Source organism: Mirounga leonina, unplaced genomic scaffold (genome assembly GCF_011800145.1).
Source record: "Mirounga leonina isolate KUSES-001 unplaced genomic scaffold, KU_Mleo_1.0 Mir_151, whole genome shotgun sequence".
NCBI classification, from domain to species: domain Eukaryota; kingdom Metazoa; phylum Chordata; class Mammalia; order Carnivora; family Phocidae; genus Mirounga; species Mirounga leonina.
This window is the reverse complement of record NW_023270377.1, coordinates 7,595,580-7,618,598: the sequence shown is the minus strand read 5'-3', so window position 1 is coordinate 7,618,598 and position 23,019 is coordinate 7,595,580. Positions and strand designations below refer to the sequence as shown.

The 23,019-nt window shown below is 42.3% G+C and overlaps 1 protein-coding gene across 4 annotated transcripts in view; it reads right to left on the bottom strand.

Moving 5' to 3' along the window:
- Positions 1-23,019, bottom strand: part of PDE6D (phosphodiesterase 6D) — a 53,808-nt gene that overhangs the window by 5,698 nt on the left and 25,091 nt on the right. The window contains exon 1 of one of the 4 annotated variants that reach the window (XM_035006888.1): positions 5,954-6,104. The exons of the other annotated variants lie outside the window; for them this stretch is intronic. The gene's annotated coding sequence lies outside the window, so the exon portion shown is untranslated. Of the gene's footprint in view, positions 1-5,953; positions 6,105-23,019 lie in introns of those variants that run through there. 4 annotated transcript variants of the gene reach the window in all.

Below are 23,019 nucleotides of genomic sequence, written 5' to 3'. Positions count from 1 at the left end.
GAAGATCTTAGCAGAGACCCAGCAGAGATTTTTTTTTAAAGATTTTATTTATTTATTTGACAGAGCACAAGCAGGGGGAGTGGCAGGCAGAGGCAGAGGGACAAGCAGAAGCAGGCTCCCCCCTGAGCAGGGAGCCCAACGCAGGGCTCCTCCTTCCCAGGATCCTGGGATTATGACCTGAGCCCAAGGCCGACTCTTAACCGACTGAGCCAGCCAGGCACCCCCCCAGGGAGGTTATTTTTATCTACAACATGAGAACCAAAGGCTACACATCTAAAAATTGTAAGAAAGAGAGAGAAAATGAATAGTGCAAAATTAAAAAATTTCCAACACAATCAGAGTAGCCAAGATAAAAGAGCTAAAGAAACAGATAAAAGAGGTATCCCAAGGAGTGACTCATGCAGACCACCCCCACAGTGAGGATCACATCCCATAAGTTTTACTCACAAATCCAGAGATCTCAAGTACCTGTTTAATGGCCTGCTCTTAAATATCAGAAACTAGCCAAGGATCACCAGAAACCGAGGAGGGCATTTACTATGAAAGACAGACCAAAACAAAGAGAAAAAAGCAACTTAGAAGAAAAAAGAGACTACAAAGGAAATTACAAACTTTTTTCTATTTTTTAAGATTTTATTTATTTACTTGAGGGAGAGGAGAGGGAGCACAAGCAGGGGGAGCGGCAGGCAGAGGGAGAAGCAGGCTCCCCGCTGAGCAAGGAGCCCAAGGTGGGGCTCGATCCCAGGACCCTGAGATCATGACCTGAGCTGAAGGTAGATGCTTAACCGACTGAGCCACCCAGGCACCCCGGAAGATACAAACTTTTAAAAAAGAAGTATTAAAAACAAACAAAACAGCCAGAGATAACATAACCCTTACAGACACTAAGAATTATATACAATTGAATTTTGTATATTTTAGGTGATTTTCTCTGGCTCAAGTTTACAAATTTTGAGGCTAGTCAATTGATAATCTCTCTCTCTTTTTTTTTAAAGATTTTATTTATTTATTTGAGAGAGAGAGAGAACACATGAGAGGGGGGGAGGGTCAGAGGGAGAAGCAGACTCCCTGCTGAGCAGGGAGCCCGATGCGGGACTCGATTCCGGGACTCCAGGATCATGACCTGAGCCGAAGGCAGTCGCTTAACCAACTGAGCCACCCAGGTGCCCGATAATCTCTTTTTGCCATAAAATGCCAACTTAAGTAGTTATATTTTCTAGTTTCTGTATTGCTCATCATACAATAAATGAATTACTAATAGAAAGGAAAAAACAACATTCAGAGAACAAAAAAGAATGCTAGAAAAATATGCATTTTTTAAAAAAAGATTTTATTTATTTATTTGACAGAGAGAGACACAGCAAGAGAGGGAACACAAGCAGGGGAAGTGGGAAAGGGAGAAGCAGGCTTCCTGCTGAGCAGGGAGGTCGATGCGGGGCTCTACCCCAGGACCCTGGGATCATGACCTGAGCCAAAGGCAGACACTTAATGACTGAGCTACCCAGGTGCCCCGAAAAATACACATTTTGATAGCAGAACCAAACAACTCAATGCAAGGTTTGGAAGACAAAGCTGAGGAACACTTTCAGAAAGAAGAATAAAAAGCCACAAGGATAGAAAACAGGAGAGTGAAGATACAAAAACTGGGTATCAGTCTAAGAGATCCAAAATCTAACAGAAATTCAAGATAGAACTGAAAAACCAAGGAGAGGAAGTCATCAATGAATTAATTCAAGAAAATTGTCCCAGACTGAAAGGATCTAGCAAGTGCTCAAGTCACATCATTATGAACTTGCAGAACGTCAAGGTTAAAGCAAAGCTCCCAAAGGGAAAACAAGCTGTCACATAAAGGTCAGAATCAGAGTGGGAAAAAAAAAATCAGAATGAATCACACTTCAACAGAGACTCTGGAGGATAGAAAAAAATGAAGCAGTGCCTTTAAAATTCTCAGGGAAATTCCTAAAACTAAAAAAAGATTTACTTGCTTGAGAAACTAATGATAATATGCTACTTCAAAATGATAGGGAAGACTAAGGAAGAAGACGATATTGGATCCAGGAAGCAATGGATCTAAAACAAGAGACAGGTGAAGGAGACCCCAGGGTAAAAGCTCTTCAGCAGGCCTGGAAGGCAACCTGCCAAGGACCCAGACAAGAGCTGGTCAGAATGGTTAGGGAGAGGTTTTAAGAAGATGAAATTCATAGAATATCTGATGTGTTTAAATGGGAAAGATTTATAGTTTGGGTACATTTGGGGGTTCATTAGTGAGAAGCACAGAAAATCTAAGTAAATGAATAAAAAACCAAGACAATAATTAACATCTGGGAAAAATCAAAGGTGGTATTGGAAGAAAAAAGCAGTCACAGTATACTACATGGCACCATTGCAAACAGGGCTGACATAGTCATAATAATAAAAACATGGACTATAGATCCAATACCATTATCCTGGGAGGATAGGGGAAGAAGAGCATGTATGTGTGGTCAGGCAGCAAGTGTTGAGAAAGAACAAAACTCATTTTCCATAGTGGGAAGTCGATAAACAATGCCTAAAACAGAATAGCCACAGTGTGCAATTCAGAAATACGAAGACAAATAGCAAATAAATCAGTTAGAAATTGAAAATAGGGCGCCTGGGTGGCTCAGTTGGTTAAGCGACTGCCTTCAGCTCAGGTCATGATCCCAGGGTCCTGGGATCGAGTCCCGCATCGGGTTCCCTGCTCTGCGGGGAGCCTGCTTCTCCCTCTCCCACTCCCCCTGCTTGTGTTCCCTCTCTCGCTGTGTCTCTCTCTGTCAAATAAATAAATAAAATCTTTAAAAAAAAAAAAAAAGAAATTGAAAATAGTTTTCTCTGGGGAATAGAAAATATGAATGGGAGGATACAGAACACGGCTCATCATTCAAAACCAGGTTGAACTATGACTCTGAGCAATGTACACACACAACTTTGACAAATATAAACACTGAATTTAAAAAGACAGTCCTGAGGGTTTTTTTAAACAATGGACAAATAATTAAAGAAAAATTAATACTATCCATACATGGAGGCTAAGTCTGAGAAAGATGGTTAATATTTACAAAGAGACGGACCTTCAGATAAATAGTTGATACAGTTTGCAGGTCTTTTTTTTTTTTCTTTTTGCTGTCTAGCAACCAAACCCTCTTCCCAACAGCACCCTGTTGCCCCTGTGGGAGACAGTGCCTGCCGGGCATTACTCTAACTAGAAGATCCAAATCCTTCTCTCCGGAGCCGGGTGCAGCTGGGGGCAAGCACAAGACCTAGGCTTGGATGCCTGCGTACCAGGACTGGAGGAAAAGTCCACAGGTCTTCAGGATGTGTTTCCTGCTGTGCGGCCATTGCTGCAGTCAGTTCTGAAACCCCAGGGAGGCTGCAAGCTTTCCCATTGTTTGGGTAGCTTGCAGCGTTGAACCCAGAGCGTGGTTGATTAGCATCACTATGCCTTTAATGGTACCGTTAGCCCTCCGGAGAGATTCTTTCTCGGTTTTGCGGCTACTAAGGAAAAGTCAGGGAAGATAACCAAGGGTTACCCTAGCGTCCTGTGCTCTCAACCTGCTTGTGCACTGTACGCCAGCCCCCCCCCCCCCCCCCGCCACAAACCTACCACTTCTTTGAAGTTGTGTTGGTTGTGTTTCTCTCCTCTCCTTGCGTGCAATCTTTTTTTTTTGAAAGATTTTATTTATTTATTTGACAGAGAGGGACACAGCGAGAAAGGGAACCCAAGCAGGGGGAGTAGAAGAGGGAGAAGCAGGCTCCCCACTGAGCAGGGAGCCCGATGCGGGACTCGATCCCAGGACCCTGAGATCATGACCTGAGCCGAAGGCAGACACTTAACGACTGAGCCACCCAGGCGCCCCCCCCTTTTTTTTGGAAAGATTTTATTTATTTATTTGACAGAGAGAGACACAGCGAGAAAGGGAACACAAGCAGGGGGAACTTGTGTGCAATCTTAACAGTCTCCTAGTGTGCTCATTATATCCCCTCTACCAACGGAGTCAGCCAGGTACCCTCAGGTCATCTATTAAAATTCCAATTACTACAAATATGCTTAGCTATTCTGGGGGTTCCATATATGAAGATAAAGCTTCCCCAACTGGAGAAATGAAACAGAAGATACTACTGCTCTGGCAAGTCCACTCTGAGCTCAGACCTAAACAGAATTGCCTTCGACATTTAAGTGCAAGGTTTTCAGAAGACACAGTACTCATTTAACTTGCTCTGTACATACTTTTCATTCTTTCTCTACAGATAGTCTCTTAGGTGCCAATATAACCACACTGGACACCAGATTTTCTTAAACAACAAAACTAAATTTACTCTTAAAGTTTTAGGCTCACATACAAATGGGGCATTCTAGCAAAACGACCGCAAGAAAAGCCTCGGAAAAGGGGCTCCCTTCATAAAGCAACAGCTAGATCGGATCTAGCAGTTTCCAAAAAAAGCATTACTGCTGCTGGCCCAGGTCAGCAAAGAAAAGCCTGGCACCAGACTTTGTCAATCTATTAGAGGATAGAAAGAAAAAAGTCTTAAATGAGAGTGTGCTCTCCGATAATTAGTGGATAGTGAATTTAAGATTCCTCGATTTTATAGCAAGGGAGAGAAGGTGCTAAAAATACATGGCTTATCTCCCTAACACAAGCGCCTCCTCTCTTTATAATCAGATTAAGGACTTATCTTTTTTGGGAATTACACTTAAAAAAATATTTTGGCCAGTTCAACAATTAGGCATTTCCAGCATGTACCTTAATCTGGAAACCTATCAGTGTCTCTATCGTGGGCTTCATTGTATAATTCTAACAAAACCTGTAAAATTTTACTCTCAATAAATGCCACAAAATTAGAGAAATACAAACAGAGCTCCATTAAATGATGTTGGGACGGAGTCTACTTAGAGCCCCTCCAAGTTCTCTAAGTTAGGGGTGAAAAGGAACACTCTTAATTCATGGCAAAGATGCAGCCATTTGGGAACAGCTTTATAAATCATAAAAATACAAATCCATGACAGCACAACAGCAAAAAGAAATAAAAATTATTAAGGTAGTATCTTTTTTTTTTTTTTTAAAGATTTTATTTATTTGACAGAGACAGCGCGAGAGAGCAAGCATATGCACAAGCAGGGGGAGCAGGAGAGGGAGAAGCGGCTCCCAATTGAGCACAGGGAGCCTGATATGGGATTCGATCCCAGGGCTCTGGGATCATGACCTGAGCCCAAGGCAGATGCTTAACGACTGAGCCACCCAGGCGCCTCTAAGGTAGGTATCTTAAAATAACCACAAGAAAAGATGGTCCTCAAAAGAGGAAGCATATTTCGCTAAAAATGTTGGAAATGAAAGGGAAGCTTTAATGGCTGATCATCATCTGGCTGAAAACATTTTTGTTTTAGCAGCTTTTTGTCAACTAGATTTTTTTCAGAGAAAAAGAGCCTGAGTTTTAAGACTCAAAGGTCAAGTCACTTCCAATCTTGAGAGAGGAGAGGATTAGGTACAACCTTTAAGGAGGGGGGCTGAAGGACTATTTATAAATACCACCTTCTGGGTCAGCCAGGTCTTTTCTCATTTAAAAGCTCCCGGGTGATTTATACCCACGGTGAGCACAAAGAACACTCCTTTACTATGGGAAGCCTCTGCTGGGAGAGCTGTTCTGGTAGCTTCTTATTTGGAACGAGGCTGACAAAGGCAGCACACTCTCATATGTAAAAGTAAGAGCATGTTAAAAATAAGCTTCAGCCTGAAAACAATAAGCTCCAGAAAAAAAAAAAAATCAATAGTTTGTAGAGTGTCGAGCCTTAGGAAAGGTAAAAAAGGAAGTAAACTAAGATACACATGGAAGAATGAGAGTCACTTGGCTCCACACAGAAGGTTACATAAGTCCTCTTATGTTTTAAATAGCTGTGACCTGGTATGATTTTGGGCCAGTGCGGGGGCTGGGGACAGACCTGAGGTAGAGAAGGCCGGCAGGGAGGTGGTGGTGGAGTGGGAAGTGAAGGCTTGGAGACTGGAAGAAACCAGTCAGATGTTGGGGTACGAGGTAAATTTCCTTGAGATGTGACTGCAGGCACTGGGATAAAAGAATTTAAAATACTTAGTGACAATCATCTAGAAGCATTTTGGCATGAGTACAACCTCCATTTTTATAAACAGAACAGATCCACTGTACATGGCAGTGATGAGGGAACAGAAGGCAAGCTGAGGACAAAGCAGAAGCTGACACCCCCCCCCCATAGGATGTATGTGACATTCCTCAGGCACTCCTGGCTGCCCTAAGGCTAAAGAAAGGAAAAACAAATAGTTAACTTGTAGAGATCACAATCCTGCAAGACCTGAGTCTCCCTCAGTTTACAAATGTCTTAGCAATTTACAAGAACAAAGGCCATTTCTTTCAATGGCCTAGCTTCTAGAAGGAAATGTAGATACAATTAAATGCCCTTATAACCTACAGCCCATTGACAGATAATTGAAGCGGACAGAGTGTAATGCTCCTCCAGGAAGTTCCCAACTATGTTAATTTTAATGCCTTACTAGAGGGGTAAACAAACTTAACTTGACAATGGCAAGGCCTCCGGTATCTTGTAGGTCTTTAGCATATGAAAGTTCTTTTGAAACCTCCCTTTTTCCTTACCTCCCCCAACCTCATAGTATATAATCAGCCACCCCTCACAACCCCGGTGCAACAGCTCTTTCTGCCCACAGGTCCTGTCCCCGTGATTTAAAAGCAAACGACCTTTCTGCATCAAAGACGTCTCAAGAATTCTTTCTTGGTCATCAGCTCCAGACCTTACCCCACTGTGAACTTCACCTATATTCCAAAACCCCATCAGCAGGACCTCACTGGCCAGTTGAGAGGAGAGACCAAAAGGAGATTGGTGGAGAGGAGGAGACAGAGTAGAGAGGAGGAATGGGGAAGGTAAAGAGAGGAAAGAGGAAAGACACATGGAACACACGAAGACAGAGACACACACAAGGGAGGAGTGAAAGGAATAAAAGATACTGGGGAAGAAACAAAAATGCTCACATGTAACTGAGAACCAGGCCAGAACAGAAAGGGAACAAAAAGGAAGAGGCTCAGGATGTTCGGAGACAGATTCCAGTTTTTCCTGCTTGAATCTTAGAGAGTTGTCCTGGTTAGTGGCTTTCATAGAATGGTTTGAAATTGATGGGTAGGAAGACTGCTCCCATGAAAATGTTAATTGGCTGATTCATAGTTTCCTGTAATTTATCATCCAAACTAGTACTTTTGAGAATGAAAGAGGGTGCTAAAGGGACAGCACACTGAAATGAGTTGGCTCATGTAAGGTGCTCAGAAACTTAGAAGCAAAGTGTTGTTGTTTTGAATCCATTATCATCTCCTACCTAGGATCCTGATGGTTTTCCTCGCTTCCAGTCTTTTTTTAGAAAGAGAGAGGGCAAGCAGGGGGTAGGCACAGAGGGACAGAATCCCTCACTACGCTCAGTGAGGAGTCCGACACGAGGCTTGATCTCACAACCCTGAGATCATGACCTGAGCCGAAATCAAGAGTCGGACGCTTACCCAACTGAGCTACCCAAGTGCCTCTCCTTGCTTCCATTCTTGCTTCCTCTTTCAATCCATTCTCGCTTCCTCTTTCAATCCATTCTCCTCACAGAAGGTAGTTTTATAAAAACTGTGAATTAGGATGCTAATCCCGGGTTTTCCTTTGCACTTGAAAACAAAACTCAAGTCCTTAGCATAGTTTGCAAGGTGCCCAGTCAGGCTCCAGCCATAATGGCCGCCTTTCTCTTTCTTCAGCGCACTAGTGTCTCTGCGCATGATGCTGCCCGAGTGCTCCTGCCCTTACTCTTCACACTCCCAGATCCTGGCTTCGGTGGCACCTCCTCGGAGAGACTCTTGGGACCACCCAGTCTACAGAATCCAGATTTGCCTGACTCTGAAGCTGGGGCTCCTTCTGTGCATCCATGCCAATCCTGGCTACATCCTGGCCGCCCCTAACAGACAGTTTGTGCCATCTCCATCTCCCCTGACAAGAGGCTAAATACCACTTCAACTTTGCGGTGTTACTTTTCTGGTCAAAGACCTTCAGAGGGTCCTCACAGACTGATCCAGGTCTCTCCATGTACCTGATCTCAAACTATCATTCATTCAGTAAGTGCTTATTGACAATCTACTATGTGCCAGGTATTGACATCAAAGTGACATGTAAAAAATCTGGGCAATATTGTTTCATAGAAAGTGACAGACAAGTGGAGGGGGACAATATTTCTAAATTTATGTATTATTTTATAAATTTATGGTCTTAAATATGTAGGTAAAATACACATTTGTCTATTCCACCCATATCCCTTTTTAAAAATATTTTTTCATTGGAATGTTAAGAGGTTGCTTTATATTCAGGGTGACCTTATATTTGGGCATTATTCTGATAATTTTGTAGATTTCTTCTACATAAAACCAAAGAACTTATTTATTCATGTCCTTCAAAACAATTCATACACAAGCTGGATAATTCTCAGTGATACTGAGATAATTCTCTAATGATATTAACTCAGATCCTGGTTACTAATCTAGGAATGGAAGAGCTATATTATTTCAATTCCTAACAATTTACCAGGAAGGGAACTGGTTTATCAATTGTTATTCTGTTCTAGTGTTATCTGAAAAGTAAATTTTTAGATTTACAAAATAGTTATAATAGTAGAGTTCTCATATACCTCACACTAGTTACCCCTATTATAGACATCTTATATTTGTCGCAACTAATGAACCAATACTGATACATTATCACTAACTAAAGTCTGCAGTTTGTTCAGATTTCAGTTCATTTTTAATTTAATGTCCTTTTTCTGTCCCAGGATCTCACATTTACATTTAGTTATCATGTCTCCTGAAGCTCCTCTGGGCTGTGAGTTTCTCAGATTTTCCTTGTTTTTTTTGGATGACCTTGACAGTGTTAAGCAGTACTAGTCAAGTATTTTCTGGGTGTCTGACAATCGGGGTTTGTCTGAGGTTTTTCTCATGATTAGGCTGGGTTGTGAGTTTTTAGGAGGAAGACCATTGAGATGAAGTGCCATTTTCATCCCATCATGTCAAGGCTATGTATCATCAACCTGCTTTATCACTGTTGATGCTGACTTTGATCACCTAGCTGAGGTGGTGCTTGTCAGGTTTCCCCACTGGAAATATGTTCTTTTCCCCTTCTTTCCATATTGTACTCTTGGAAGCAAGTAACTGTACAGCCCAAGCAGGTGGGGAGTTATGCTCCATCTCCATGAGGGAAGAATGTGAGTTATTTGGAATTTTGCAGTGGAGATTTGTCTCTTCTGCCATTGATTTTTTATTCAATTATTTGTATCAGGCCCGTTGGTTTTATTATTAAATGACTGTGCTCTGATACCTAAATTTTTATCTCCACCATGAAAATATTTCAACACTAAACAATCTGCCTAAAAATATCTAGTTAAGATGCTTACCATTAAGTTTCAGGGATTCATCTGGGTTATGGGATCAAGAGCCACATGCTCTTCTGACTGAGCCAGCCAAGCGCCTTGGGAATGCTCATTTTAAAAAGCAATTCTTATGTGCAATAAAGTTGAGGTACCACTCATCTAGCCTTTATAATCTAATACAGATTATATAATATAATCTGTGACTAGAGCAACACTCCTAAAACACAAGCTGGATGATATCATTACTTCCCCTTCAGAAACTTTCAAAAGATTTTCTTTCTTTCTTTTTTTTTTAAGATTTATTTATTTAGGGGAGAGAAAGCGCACACACGAGTGGGAGGGGCTGACAAAGAATCTCAAGCAGACTCTGCACTGAGCACAGCGCCCGATGTGGGGCTCGATCTCACCACTCTGAGATCATGACCTGAGCGGAAAGCAAGAGTTCGATGCTTAACCGACTGCACCACCCAGGTGCCCCATCAAAAGATTTTCACTGAGAAAAGTCCTAACTTCTTAGCTTAGCATTTTATGTTCTTTACCTTGTGGTTCCAACATCTCTCTGGCCACCCTTTCTGCTGTATGCTCCTCCCTATTCCCTATTTTCACCTAGACACAGGGAAGATACTAATGCCCTCATACACCTCTATGCTCTCCGGTCAGCTTGGACACTGGACACTCATTTGAAGTCTCTCACAAGAGCAGCCAGTAAAATCAAAAGAGTTAAATTGCTTTTTGCTATGATCACAAGGCCACACCAGACAAGCTGATAAAAGGAGGCGGGAAGAAACTTTTCTTTAGCTTACAGGACCCTTACGGATGCAACCAAGACGGAGGGAAAGGGCAGTAACAAAGACAAAGAAATTATCATGGGCAGAGGCTGGTTAACAACTACCCCAGATGTACTAACTGCACAGCAATGCCACCCAAGCAAATTTCCCTAAAATACACCCAGTCATAACAAGATCATAATCACTCAGGATTAGACAAAGCAAGAAAAAACCTTATAGAAGTAACTTCCTTTTTTTTTTTTTTTTTAAAGATTTTATTTATTTGACAGAGAGAGACACAGTGAGAGAGGGAACACAAGCAGGGGGAGTGGGAGAGGGAAAAGCAGGCTTCCCACCGAGCAGGGAGCCTGACATGGGGGCTCGATCCCAGGACCCTGGGATCATGACCTGAGCCAAAGGCAGACGCTTAACGACTGAGCCACCCAGGCGCCCCTAGAAGTAACCTTTTTTTTTTTTATTTGAGAGAGAGAGAATGAGAGACAGAGAGCATGAGAGGGAGGAAGGTGAGAGGGAGGAAGTCAGAGGGAGGAAGGTCAGAGGGACAAGCAGACTCCCTGCTGAGCAGGGAGCCCGATGTGGGACTTGATTCCGGGACTCCAGGATCATGACCTGAGCCGAAGGCAGTCGCTTAACCAACTGAGCCACCCAGGCGCCCTAGAAGTAACTTCTTATGAGCTACTTCACATTCTCTAATAAAAGCACATATTATCTTAAACTTTCTCATAACTTTCAATAAGGGAAAAGTCACCAAAAACTTTGTTGTATTAATTAATGTTTGACTTTGGTTTTATGCACTCAAAATCTTTTTTATTTAAAGATTTTATTTATTTATTTATTTATTTATTTGAGAGAGAGACAGAGGGAGAGCACAGAGGGAGAGGGAGAGGGAGAAGCAGGCTCCCCTCTGAGCAGAGAGCCTGCCGCGGGGCTCGATCCCAGGACCCTGAGATCATGAGGGCTGAAATCAAGAGTTGGAAGCCTAACTGACTGAATCAGCAGGCGGCCTGATTATGGGCTTCTTGAGGGCAGAGGTGTTTCCTCTCACTGAGTTGACAGTAAAAGCAGGGAAATCTTTGGCTATGAGTTCCTGGAATTTAGTCACATCAATCAGTAACTTTCTAGTGTAAAAAAGTACTTAGAAAAGATTTTCTTTTTCTTTTGGGTAATAGGGCTAGGAAGGACAAATGATAGAGAAACTGTTTACAGATTATTAGGTTTGTGGCACTCTGTATAAGAATACTATCAGTTTTGTTTTTCTTCAATAACAGTTTTTTATAGAACATTTCCTTAGGAAAGTTTTTCATTTTAGAATTATGTTTGAATTAAGGCAAAAAGGGGACTAATTTCTTTTTTCTTTTTTTTTTTTTTAAGATTTTATTTATTTATTTGACAGAGACAGAGACAGCGAGAGCAGGAACACAAGCAGGGGGAGTGGGAGAGGGAGAAGCAGGCTTCCCGCTGAGCAGGGAGCCCGATGTGGGACTCGATCCCAGGACTCTGGGATCATGACCTGAGCTGAAGGCAGCCGCTTAACGACTGAGCCACCCAGGCGCCCTAATTTCTTAATCAGTATTTTATTTTTATTCTACTTTGTAAGGCTCAAGTTATCTCCTCATCAAACTTATTAACAGGTATCCTAGAGTTATTGTACAGTTCTTACTTGTCTAGGACTTGGTTCTTATTTTCAGTATATTTAAAAAATAATCAGGGGTGCCTGGGTGGCTCAGTCGTTTAAACGTCTGCCTTCGGCTCAGGTCACGATCCCTGAGTCCTGGGATAGAGCCCCACATCAGGCTCCCTGCTCAGCGGGGAGTCTGCTTTTCCTTCTGTCCCTCCCCCTGCTCATGTGCTCTCTCTCTCTCTCTCAAATAAATAAAATCTTAAATTTTTTTTTTTTTTATTACTGAGGGGCGCCTGGGTGGCTGAGTTGGTTGAGCGTCTGAATCTAGGTTGTGGCTCTGGTCGTGATCTTGGGGTTGCGAGATCAAGACCCACGTTGGGCTCCATGTGGAGTCTACTTGAGATTCTCTCTCCCTCTGCCTGCAGGCACGCACTCTCCCTCAAATAAATAAATAAATAAAATCTTAAAAAATTTTATTACTGAAGTATAGTTGACATGTGATGAAGGAATCTTTTTAAAATGGGTATTATTCCAAATAAATAACAGAGTCTCTTTATATTTTCATACTATTTTTGGAGATTTGGTAGCTTTTAAAAACAAATGAGTATATCTGCTTGCTGGTCATGTGAGTGTACACTTTTAACTAGAAAAAGGTACCACGTCCAAGAGTCTGTGAGATGTTGGGGCACCTGGGTGGCTCAGTCGGTGAAGCGTCTGCCTTCAGTTCAGGTCATGATCCCAGGGTCCTGGGATCAAGTCCCGCATCGGGCTCCCTGCTCAGTGGGGAGCCTGCTTCTCCCTCTCTCTGCCTGCTGCCCCCTCTGCTTGTGCTGTCAAATAAATAAAATCTTAAAAAAAAAAAAAGTCCGTGAGGTGCCTTTATATAAGAACACAGAAAGAATGCCTTTTTATATAGGTGAATTTTAGGAATTTCAAGCAGTTGGTGAAAAAAGAAAGAAAAAGAGAAAATGGTGAAAATGAAGGTGTTTTTGTTTTTGTAAATTAAAGTTTATTTTTATTTATTTATTTTTAAAAATATTTTATTTATTTATTTGACAGAGAGAGACACAGCGAGAGAGGGAACACAAGCAGGGGGAGTGGGAGAGGAAGAAGCAGGCTTCCCGTCGAGCAGGGAGCCTGATGTGTGGCTTGATCCCAGGACCCTGGGATCATGACCTGAGCCAAAGGCAGATGCTTAACCGAGTCACCCACGCGCCCCAGGAAATTAAACAATTTAAAAAGCTCTGTAGGAATTTACTGTTTCAAAAATGCCGAATGAGTTATCTTACAAATGAAATAAATCTTCTATACCATTAACATTTAAAGCCCCAATTTGATGGGGGGCCTGGGTGGCTCAGTCGGTTAAGCGTCTCCCTTCAACTCAGGTCATAATCCTGGGGTCCGGGGATTGAGCCCCTTGTCGGGCTCCCTGCTCAGTGGGGAGTCTGTTTCTCCCTCTCCCTCTGCCCCTCCCCTCCACTGGTGCTCTCTTTCTCTCTCTCAAATAATAAAATCTTTTTTTAAAATTAATTAATTAATTAATTTGACAGAGAGAATGAGAGAGAGCACATGAGAGGGGGGAGGGTCAGAGGGAGAAGCAGACTCCCTGCCGAGCAGGGAGCCCGATGCGGGACTCGATCCAGGGACTCCAGGATCATGACCTGAGCCGAAGGCAGTCGCTTAAGCAACTGAGCCACCCAGGCGCCCCGTCAAATAATAAAATCTTAAAAAAAAAAAAAAAAGCCCCAATTTGAGAGTTGTTTCTTAAAAAATAATTTATTTGAGAGTGCATGCATGCACACATGAGGGGGGTACAGAGTAAGAGGGAGAGGGAATCTCAAGTAGACTCCGTGCTGAGCACAGAGCCTTCCCTGGGGGGCTTGATCCCAAGACCCGAGATCATGACCTGAACCTAAATCAAGAGTCAATTTCAAGCCTGAGCCACTCAGGCGCCCAGCCCCAATTTGAAAGTTATTAAGTGCATTTGTTTACAGTAATCTTAAGGCAGGGTATATCCATGTCTTTGTTGTGATGGTGAAGAATTCTAGTCATTATCAGATGGTAACAACTTGTAAAGATTATACTCCACTTGGATATAATCACATTTCAGATACTAAGTCCCCTAAAAAGCCAGACCTTAATTTGTCACACCACTGTAATACACCGTTCCCTGCCACAAAAGACTGCTCAAAAAACAAACAAAAATCCCTTGATGTCTTCAACAACTTGCATTTGTTCTTTTTTTTTTTTTGCCAAGGAACCTGAAAACAGCACTGTCCTTTATACTGATGACACTCTATGATAAGCATACACTTCCAATGGTGCCTCAAGCAAGGGTCAAGACCAAACTATCCACGGGAAACAACGTCCATGGCAGCACCAACTTTGTTTGACCAAGAGAACCTGACATTCTGTGCTATATTAGTAACTGCTGGCCGATGTGGTCCCTGTCAATTTATTCCTGTCACATTATTTTCCTTTGTCTCAGTCCAAAGCCACAGGGGAGGGCTACAGGGTTTGCTTTTGACTTGTAACAACAGCAGAGGCTATGGAGTCCCTCACCTGCCTAACTTGACTCCTGGCTCCTCCCCTGGAAACAGGGTAGAACTGGAGACAGAACATACCAAACAGGATGAGTAATCTGCTCTTCCATGAAACTTCTGGTTGGCTACATGGGGAACAGGGAAATGTCTATCAGAGGAGGAACAAAAGGACATTCTGCAGAGCTGGCTTTGACAAGAAAGCCTACTACCCTTTGTTTCTTTGCTCAGCCTCTCATTTCTTTTAATATATATCACTGAGCCCAAATGTAAATAAGAAAGCTGAAAAGTTGCTGGTTCCATGACTGTTCCATGCATGGCCAAGTGAACTCTCAGGGTAATTCTAGAATGTATGTTATCCAGGTAAATAGCAGTTAATGGTACTGCGCCAGTGTCCATTTCCTGGTTTTGATCATGTACTACAGCTATGTTAGATGTTATTAAGATATTATCATTGAATACAGGGGAACTTACTGTACTATTTTTGTAAGTTCTTACAAGCTAAAATTATTTCAAAATGAAGTTGTTTTTTTTTTTTTTTTAAGATTTTATTTATTTATTTGACATAGAGAGAGCACAAGCAGGGGGAGAGGCAGAGGGAGGCCTGACTCGGGGCTCGATCCCAGGACGGTGAGCTGAAGGCAGACGCTTAACCGACTGAGCCACCCAGGAGCCCCTCAAAATGAAGTTTAAGAATAAAAAAACTGGGGCGCCTGGGTGGCTCAGATGGTTAAGCCTCTGCCTTTGGCTCAGGTCACGATCCCAGGGTCCTGGGATCGAGTCCCGCATCGGGCTCCCTGCTCAGCGGGGAGCCTGCTTCTCCCTCTGCCGCTGCCTCTCTATCTCTCTCTCTGACTCTCATGAATAAATAAAACATTTAAAAAAAAAAAGAATAAAAAAACTGATGTAGACACCCACATGTACATCCATATTACTAGTTTCTAAGACAACATTTAAGGCTTTATGGCTGGGCTCTTCTTTATGGACTTTGATATCCCATTGCTGTTGTACTTTACTTATGTTTAAACCTTATCACTTAGTTTTTTTTCCTTGGTAATATCAGAGTAAATGATACTCCAGTAGTATAACAAAAATTTCTTTCTGACAGAGAGAGAGAGTGTACAAGCAGGGGAAGCAGCAGTCAGAAGGAGAGGGAGAAACAGGCTCCCACTCACCAGGGAGCCCGATATGGGGCTTGATCCCAGGACCCCAGGATCATGACCTGAGCCTAAGGCAGACGCTCAGCTGTCTGAGCCACCCAGGCACCCCAACAAAAATTTCAATAGGGAAAAAAGGCAAAGAGAGGCCAGGAGTATAGTCCAAGTGAAATTAAAGAGAAACTACAGAAAAGGCCAGGAGGAGGAAGTTTCTTGTCCTCCTTTGGGGTTTTATTTCTCTGCCTGAGAATTACAGGTGTCAGGGGAGGGAGAAAGATACAGAAAAGTTAATCATTGTGGAGAGAGCTGATGGCTTATAAACAGCTGGTGGTGGTTTTGAACCGGGTAGCTAGAAAAATAATGGAACTTTATAAAAATCAAGGAATTCAAGAGACAAAACTGATTTTTACTTTATTTTTTAATCTGACCACTTTTTTTTTTTTTTTTTAGGTTCTTATTTATTCGAGAGAGAGAGAGCATGAGCAGAGGGGAGGGTTAGAGGGAGAGGGACAAGCAGACTCCCTGCTCAGCAGGGAGCCCGATATGGGGCTTGATCCCAGGACCCTGAGATCATGATCTGAGCTAAAGGCAGATGCTTAACTGACGGAGCCACCCAGGCGCCCCTGATTTTTACTTTAGAGAGGAGGAGAAAAGGTTTGGTAAAGGAGGATGCTATTAGGAACGCCCTTCAAGAACCTCAAGGATGGAAAAAAAAGGTAACGTAGAACATGTCGGTGGTAGTGGTGGGAAGTACACTAAAGTATATTCCAAGCTACAATTAGTCTAGTACTAGCATAAAAATAGGTAGATTGATATACCAAAAAACTTAGCTATGACCCCAGCATATACCGACTTTTATATATGCTAAATTCCAAACCAGTGAAGAAAAATGGTTAATTATCTCACACTGCTTACTATAATATACAGGTTTCCCCCACTATCCAAAAGTACAGTGTTCCTATAAAAACTTTTGTAAGCTGAGGGATGCCTGGGTGGATCAGTCTGTTAGGCATCTGCCTTCAGCTCAGGTCATGATCCAGGGTCTTGGGATTGAGTCCCATACTGGACTCCTTGCTCAGCAGGGGGTCTGCTTCTCCTTCTGCCTACCACTCCTCCTGCTTGTGCTCTCTCTCTCTGCCAAATAAAAAAATAAAATCTTTAGGGAAAAAAAAAAAAGAAAGAAAGAAAACTTTTGTAAGCTGAAATGGCAAAAAAGCCAAGAGGTAATTATCATTAATTTATTATGGAAAAATTTTTGAGTGTTTCTACACCTATAAAATCATTTCTTAGGTTTTTCTGATACCTTAGCGCACATCTTGCTAACAGATAGACAAAATAAATCAAGATAAAGCACAAATGCTCATAGACACAGTTCAAAGCTATGGTGGCTTGACGCTGAGAGGCTGGGTGTAGTTTCCAGGGTGGGAGCTGGATGGCACCATGCTCACTGCTCGGGGGTGCGTGCTGCCTCCATAAGGGCTCACTGCAAGACAAATGTTCAACCCTATTGCTGTTTTCCCCCTTTTTCTGTAGAAGTGAAAATCCTCTTTGGATTTCTTTCAGTTAGTGAGAACAAGTACTAATGCAGGTCTTTTGTAAATGTGAAGTGGCCTAACATGAACTTTTGAAATGCAGGGGATACTTTTACCCAATTGGCCTCAAGAGTTAGATATAAAGAAAATATAGGTGAATATTTATATGACCTAAGAATGAGGAAGGTCTCTCTGAGCAGAAAAACAAAAGAAATCATACAAAAAACTAAGTATATATAATTCCACAGAAACAGTTTAGAACCTGAGTGGTTTCAGTAGGAGAGAAAAAGGACTAGGGTTGGGTACAGAGGTAAAAAGGGACTAGTTTATTCAAAGTATTTTAAGTTTTTACAAGGAAAATGTACTTGTGTATTCCCTGAGTTAATTAATCCTGAAAATGTTTCTGAAAGTAAAACCAGAACACCTGCCATACCTCAAAACCATCATAAATAAAGTCAAATAAAAAACAGAAAAATATTCATGACAAGCAAAGGGACAGGGTCTTTACTATACAAGGAGCATTTATATAAGAAAAAGATTAAATGTTTCAAAAAAACACTAGGCAAAACATGGGGGAAATGCACATTTTCGCCTGTCAAACTGGCCCACTGAGCCTGGCCCCCCGAGTGGGTGGGGAGGAGCTGTCCTGCCTTGTGCTCTCAAGAAAGCCACTTCCGTGGGCAAGGGTCAGGTTTTCAGGTTTCGGGAGGCAGGCAAACGGGAGGGAGGACTCCTTGAAAAGTTCCAGAAGGAGGGGATTTTGTTTAGAAAGGAAAAGGGCTTTCTGACAGGGCGCTGTTGGGGAGAAATGGAGAGTATAAGCAAAGGGATGAGACAACCAGAAGGGACTGAGGCCTGGAAGAGACTGCATTTTGGGAAGTACAGGAAGTTTACAGGAATCAGAGTCAGGGAGTCATTCATAGCTTATTCTCAAGGTTTCCAAATTTGACGAAACGATTTTGGTGTCAAAATTGCCTGAGGGGTCTCTCTGGGCACTGACCTTCATGAACCAATCCCCCCACCCCCACACCGATTTTTCCTTTCCAGTCAGTCACCAAGCCCTGCTATTTCTTCCATTGAAATGCATTTGCACATTTTTTCAACCCAATCTGCACACTACTGCCAGACTATTGTTTCTAAAGTATCACTTGGATCCTGTCCCCTCCCTGCTCCAAAACCTTTCAGTGCTTTCTTTCTGTCATTGGATCAAGCGTAGACACACCCTCATCTAACACCCTAACTCTGAGATGTCTGCGGTTCACCTAAAAAAACATCTGCTCTAGCCAACTGGTTCAATCACTGATGTATCCCTATATGTGACACCATCCCATGAAACCTTCCATGATTTCCTAAGCCTGATATCCCACTTGAAAGCCCCTTTTCTTTCTGTTTTACTTCTCTAGCACTCCCTCTCTTCCCATCGTGTGCATGTGGTTAAAGCAGAGGTCTGGAGTCTCACAGTCTAGGTTAAAACCAGGGCTGTGCCGTTAAGGCTTAGTTTGCCTCAACTCCAAAATGTAGTAAGTACTTACATGATTTTTTGTGAAGATTCAGTAAGAATTAATGTAGGACAGTGCCCAGAACATAGTAAATACTCACTAGGTTAGTATTAATATTATTGTCAAAAGATACTCTTAACTCTGAGTGTAAAGTCTGTTTCACTAGTGGTAATAGCTTGTGGGCACTGTTGTTTTATCTCCTACATTTAAGCTTTTTTATATTTAGGTCTTGTTTCCTTATACTTTATAGACTTCATCTCATTAACAGTTGGTGTGCCAAGCCCTGCATTACAGACTTTACAGATATAAAACCCCATGGTTTAGGTATCATTACCTCCATTACTTCACTTTCTGGATGGGAAAATGAAGTTTTGGGGATATTAAAAACCTTACCTAATATGAAATAGCTAGCAAATACTGGGATAAAGATGCAGGTTATTTTTTTGACTTTTTTTTTTAAAGATTTTATTTCTTTATTTGACAGAAAGAGACAGAGGGAGAGAGGGAACACAAGCAGCGGGAGTGGGGGAGGGAGAAGCAGGCTTTCCACGCAGCAGGGAGCCCGATGTGGGGGCTCGATCCCAGGACCCTGGGATCGTGACCTGAGCCAAAGGCAGACGCTTAACTGACTGAGCCACCCAGGCGCCCCTTGACTGACTTATTTTTAAGATTGAAAATTGCCTAGGATTTCTACGAATGAACACTGGGCAGTCCTAATGAGCTAGTTCTGTCGTTCTTCCCTTACCTAGAGATTTCCCCAGGGAGAACTGAGCGCTGTCACTAGATCTGGCTTCAACATCACTCCCCAGACAGCCGGAGCCTGTGCTTTCCTCCAGGGACTGCCGTTACCCTTTGACTTTCAGATAGAGAGTACACTAGAAGATCCATGTTTTGTTATAAGAGAGGAAGATCATTTCCAGAGTCAGAAATCATGCCATCACGGGCGCCTGGGTGGCTCGGTCGTTGAGCGTCTGCCTTCGGCTCGGGTCAGGTCCTGGGGTCCTGGGATCGAGTCCCACATCGGGCTCCTTGCTCAGCACAGAGCCTGCCTCTCCCTCTGCCTGCCTGCCACTCCCCCTGCTTATGCTCTCTCTCTCTCTCTCACTCTCTCTGTGTCAAATAAATAAATAAAATCTTTAAAAAAAAAGAAATCATGCCATCAGGGATCAAGAACAAAAACCATGTTTCCATCAGCAAAAGGCATCCTTTATCCACCTTTAGTTTTCTGAGGATAAAAAAGAGAGGCTCTTAACAGATAGAGCCAAGCCTCCTGAGTACAGAAGGGGCCAACTTTTCCCAAAGGTAACATTCAAAAGACTGTGCGTCTTAAGAATCAGAAAGACAAAACTGTCAAGGGCATGGGAAGGACAGACCCCACCAGTATATATTCTTTTTTTTTTTTTAGTATTTTATTTATTTATTTGAAAGAGCGAGAGAGGGAACACAAGCAGGGGGAGTGGGAGAGGGAGAAGCAAGCTTCCCGCCAAACAGGGAGCCTGATGCGGGGCTCGATCCCAGGACTCCGGGATCATGACCTGAGCCGAAGGCAGACGCTTATCGACTGGGCCACCCAGGCGCCCCCCCACCAGTATATATTCTTCACTCTGATCTATTACATGTGGGTGCAACTACATACAAGTAGACTTTAGGGGGGTAAGAATTGAAGGAACATAAAAATGAACCATTAACTGATATTGTAATTATGTTTACAAACTGATTTCCAGTGGAACCATCACATATTAGGTCTCTTTAGGAGCCTATAATTTCCACACTCTGAAGAAGCATGGCCTCTAAGCTAAACCTGCAAATTTTATCTTGCTAACTCAAAAACTGTTTTGGCCGATAAAAAAATTCCTCCAAAACAGACCAGCAAAAGAAACTAACAGCCATAAAACAAAATGGCAACAACAAAAAAGCAATCTTCTCATGCCCAGGGAAGTTAAAGGCTTAAAGGATACAAAACAACAGGTTCATCTACTTAGGACACAAACATGCACCCCCTGCTCTGTCTCTGACCACCTGGGATACTTTACAGGTCAGAAGGAACAAAATCTGTGTCCCCATCAGTAGGGGACAGGCCCACTGTCAGCCTCTGGAAACCCTGGTTGTTGATACGCCAAGGCTCAGTGTATGTAACTCCCTGAGTTGGGAGACTGGGATTGATGGTTCTGAGGTTTCTTTTGTCCATCCACTTGTGGGATTCTCCCAAAAGGCTTTTTGTGGAGGGAGGACAAGCAAGAACTTCTTTCATTACAGTGCTTTTTGTTATTCTTTCCTACAGATCAAAATAGAATTCCATGGATGGCACAAATTAATACTGTTAAGATGGCAGTACTGGGCCTGGGGTGCCTGGGTAGCTTAGTCAGTGAAGCTTCTGATACTTGATCTCAGCTCAGGTCTTGATCTCATGTTCGGGAGTTTAAGCCCAGCGTGGAGCCTAAAAAAAAAAAAAAAAAAAAAAGAAGGCAATACTCCCCAAATACAGATTCAACTTAATCCTTATCAAAATCCCAGCTGGATTATTTTATTTTATTTTTTTTTGGTGGAAACTGACAAACTGATCCTAAAATTCATATAGAAATCAAGGGTCTCAGAGTAGCCAAACAATCCTGAGAAAGAGAACAAAACTGGGCAAGTCATACTTCCTGACTTCAAAACTTACTATAAGCTATAGTAATTAAGATAGTGTGGTACTGGCATAAGGATAGACATACAGATCAATACAATAGAATTGAGAATCCATAGATAAACCTCACATATATGGTCAATTGGGATTTGATAAGGGTGCCAAAGACAATTTAATGGGAGAAAAAAACAAATTTTCAACAAATGGTGCTGAGACCACAGATACCTACAACTGGATCCCCAACTCTTCATGTAAATAAAAATGAACTCAAAATGGGTCATAGATCCAGATGTAAGAGCTAAAATTATGAAACTGTTAGAAACACAAGTGACAGCAATAATAAAAAACTGGACTTACTCAAAATTAAAAACATTTATGCTTCAAAGGATACTATCAAGAAAATAGACATCCTACAGAATTGGAGAAAATATTTGCAAATCATAGATCTGATAAGTGAGTTGTATCCAGAATATATAAAGAATTCCTACAACTCAATCGTAAGATAAATAACCCAATTAAAACATGGGCAAAGGGCGCCTGGGTGGCTCAGTTGGTTATCTGACTCTTGGTTTTGGCCCAGGTCATGTTCTCAGGTTCATGGGATCGAGCCCCGTGTTGGGCTCTGTGCTCAGCACGGAGTCTGCTGGAGATTATCTCCTTTTCCCTCTGCTCCTCTGCCAGCCCTCTCTCAAATAAATAAAATCTTTAAAAGAAAACGGGCAAGAATCTGGACATTTTTCCAAAAATGGCCAATAAGTACATAAAAAGATGCTCCACATCATTAGTTATCAGGGAATTGCAAATTAGAACCACAATGAGATAGCACTTTATACTCTCTAGGAGGGGTCTTCTCAAAAAGACAAAGTAGCATGTGTTGATGAGGATATAGTGAAATTGGAACCCTCATACACCATTGCTGGAAATGTAAAATGGTACACCCACTTTGGAAAAGGATCTGGTAGTTCCTCAAAAAATTAAACATAGAGGGCACCTGGGTGGCTCAGTCGGTTAAGTGTCTGCCTTTGGCTCAGGTCATGATCCCAGGATCCTGGGATCGAGTCCCACATTGCGCTCCCTGCTCAGTGGGAAGCCTGCTTCTCCCTCTCCCACTCTCCCTGTTTGTGTTCCCTCTCTCGCTGTGTCTCTGTCAAATAAGTAAATAAAATCTTAAAAAAAAAAAAAATTAAACATAGAATTACCATATAGCCCAGATATAACACTCCTAGGTATATGCCCAAGGGAGGTAAAAATGTATGTTCATACAAAAACTTGTATGTGGAATGTTCAAGGCAGAATTATACATAATAGCCAAAAAAAGTGGAAACAACTCAAGTGTTCATCAATAATATATAATATATATAATTATTTTTTAAAGGATTATAGAGATATCAAGAAAAGTCTGAAAATTAATAAAAGGAAAAAAAAGAAAATTAATAAAAGGGCCATAAAATGTTTCAAAAGCAAAAATCCAATAAAGATTCAGAGAGACCTGGGTTGCCTGGGTGGCTCAGTCAGTTAGGAGTCTGCCTTCAGCTCAGGTCATGATCCCAGAGTCCTGGGATCAAGCCCCAGGTCTGGCTCCCTGCTCAGTGGCGAGCCTGCTTCTCCCTCTCCCTCTGCCATTACCCCCTGCTTGTGCTCTCTCTCTCTGTCTCAATAAATAAATAAAGTCTTTTTTTTCCTCAAAGATTGCATTTATTTATTTGACAGAGAGACACAGCGAGAGAAGGAATACAAGCAGGGGGGAGTGGGAGAGGGAGAAGTAGGAGCTCCGCTGAGCAGGGAGCCCGATGCAGGACTCGATCCCAGGACCCTGGGA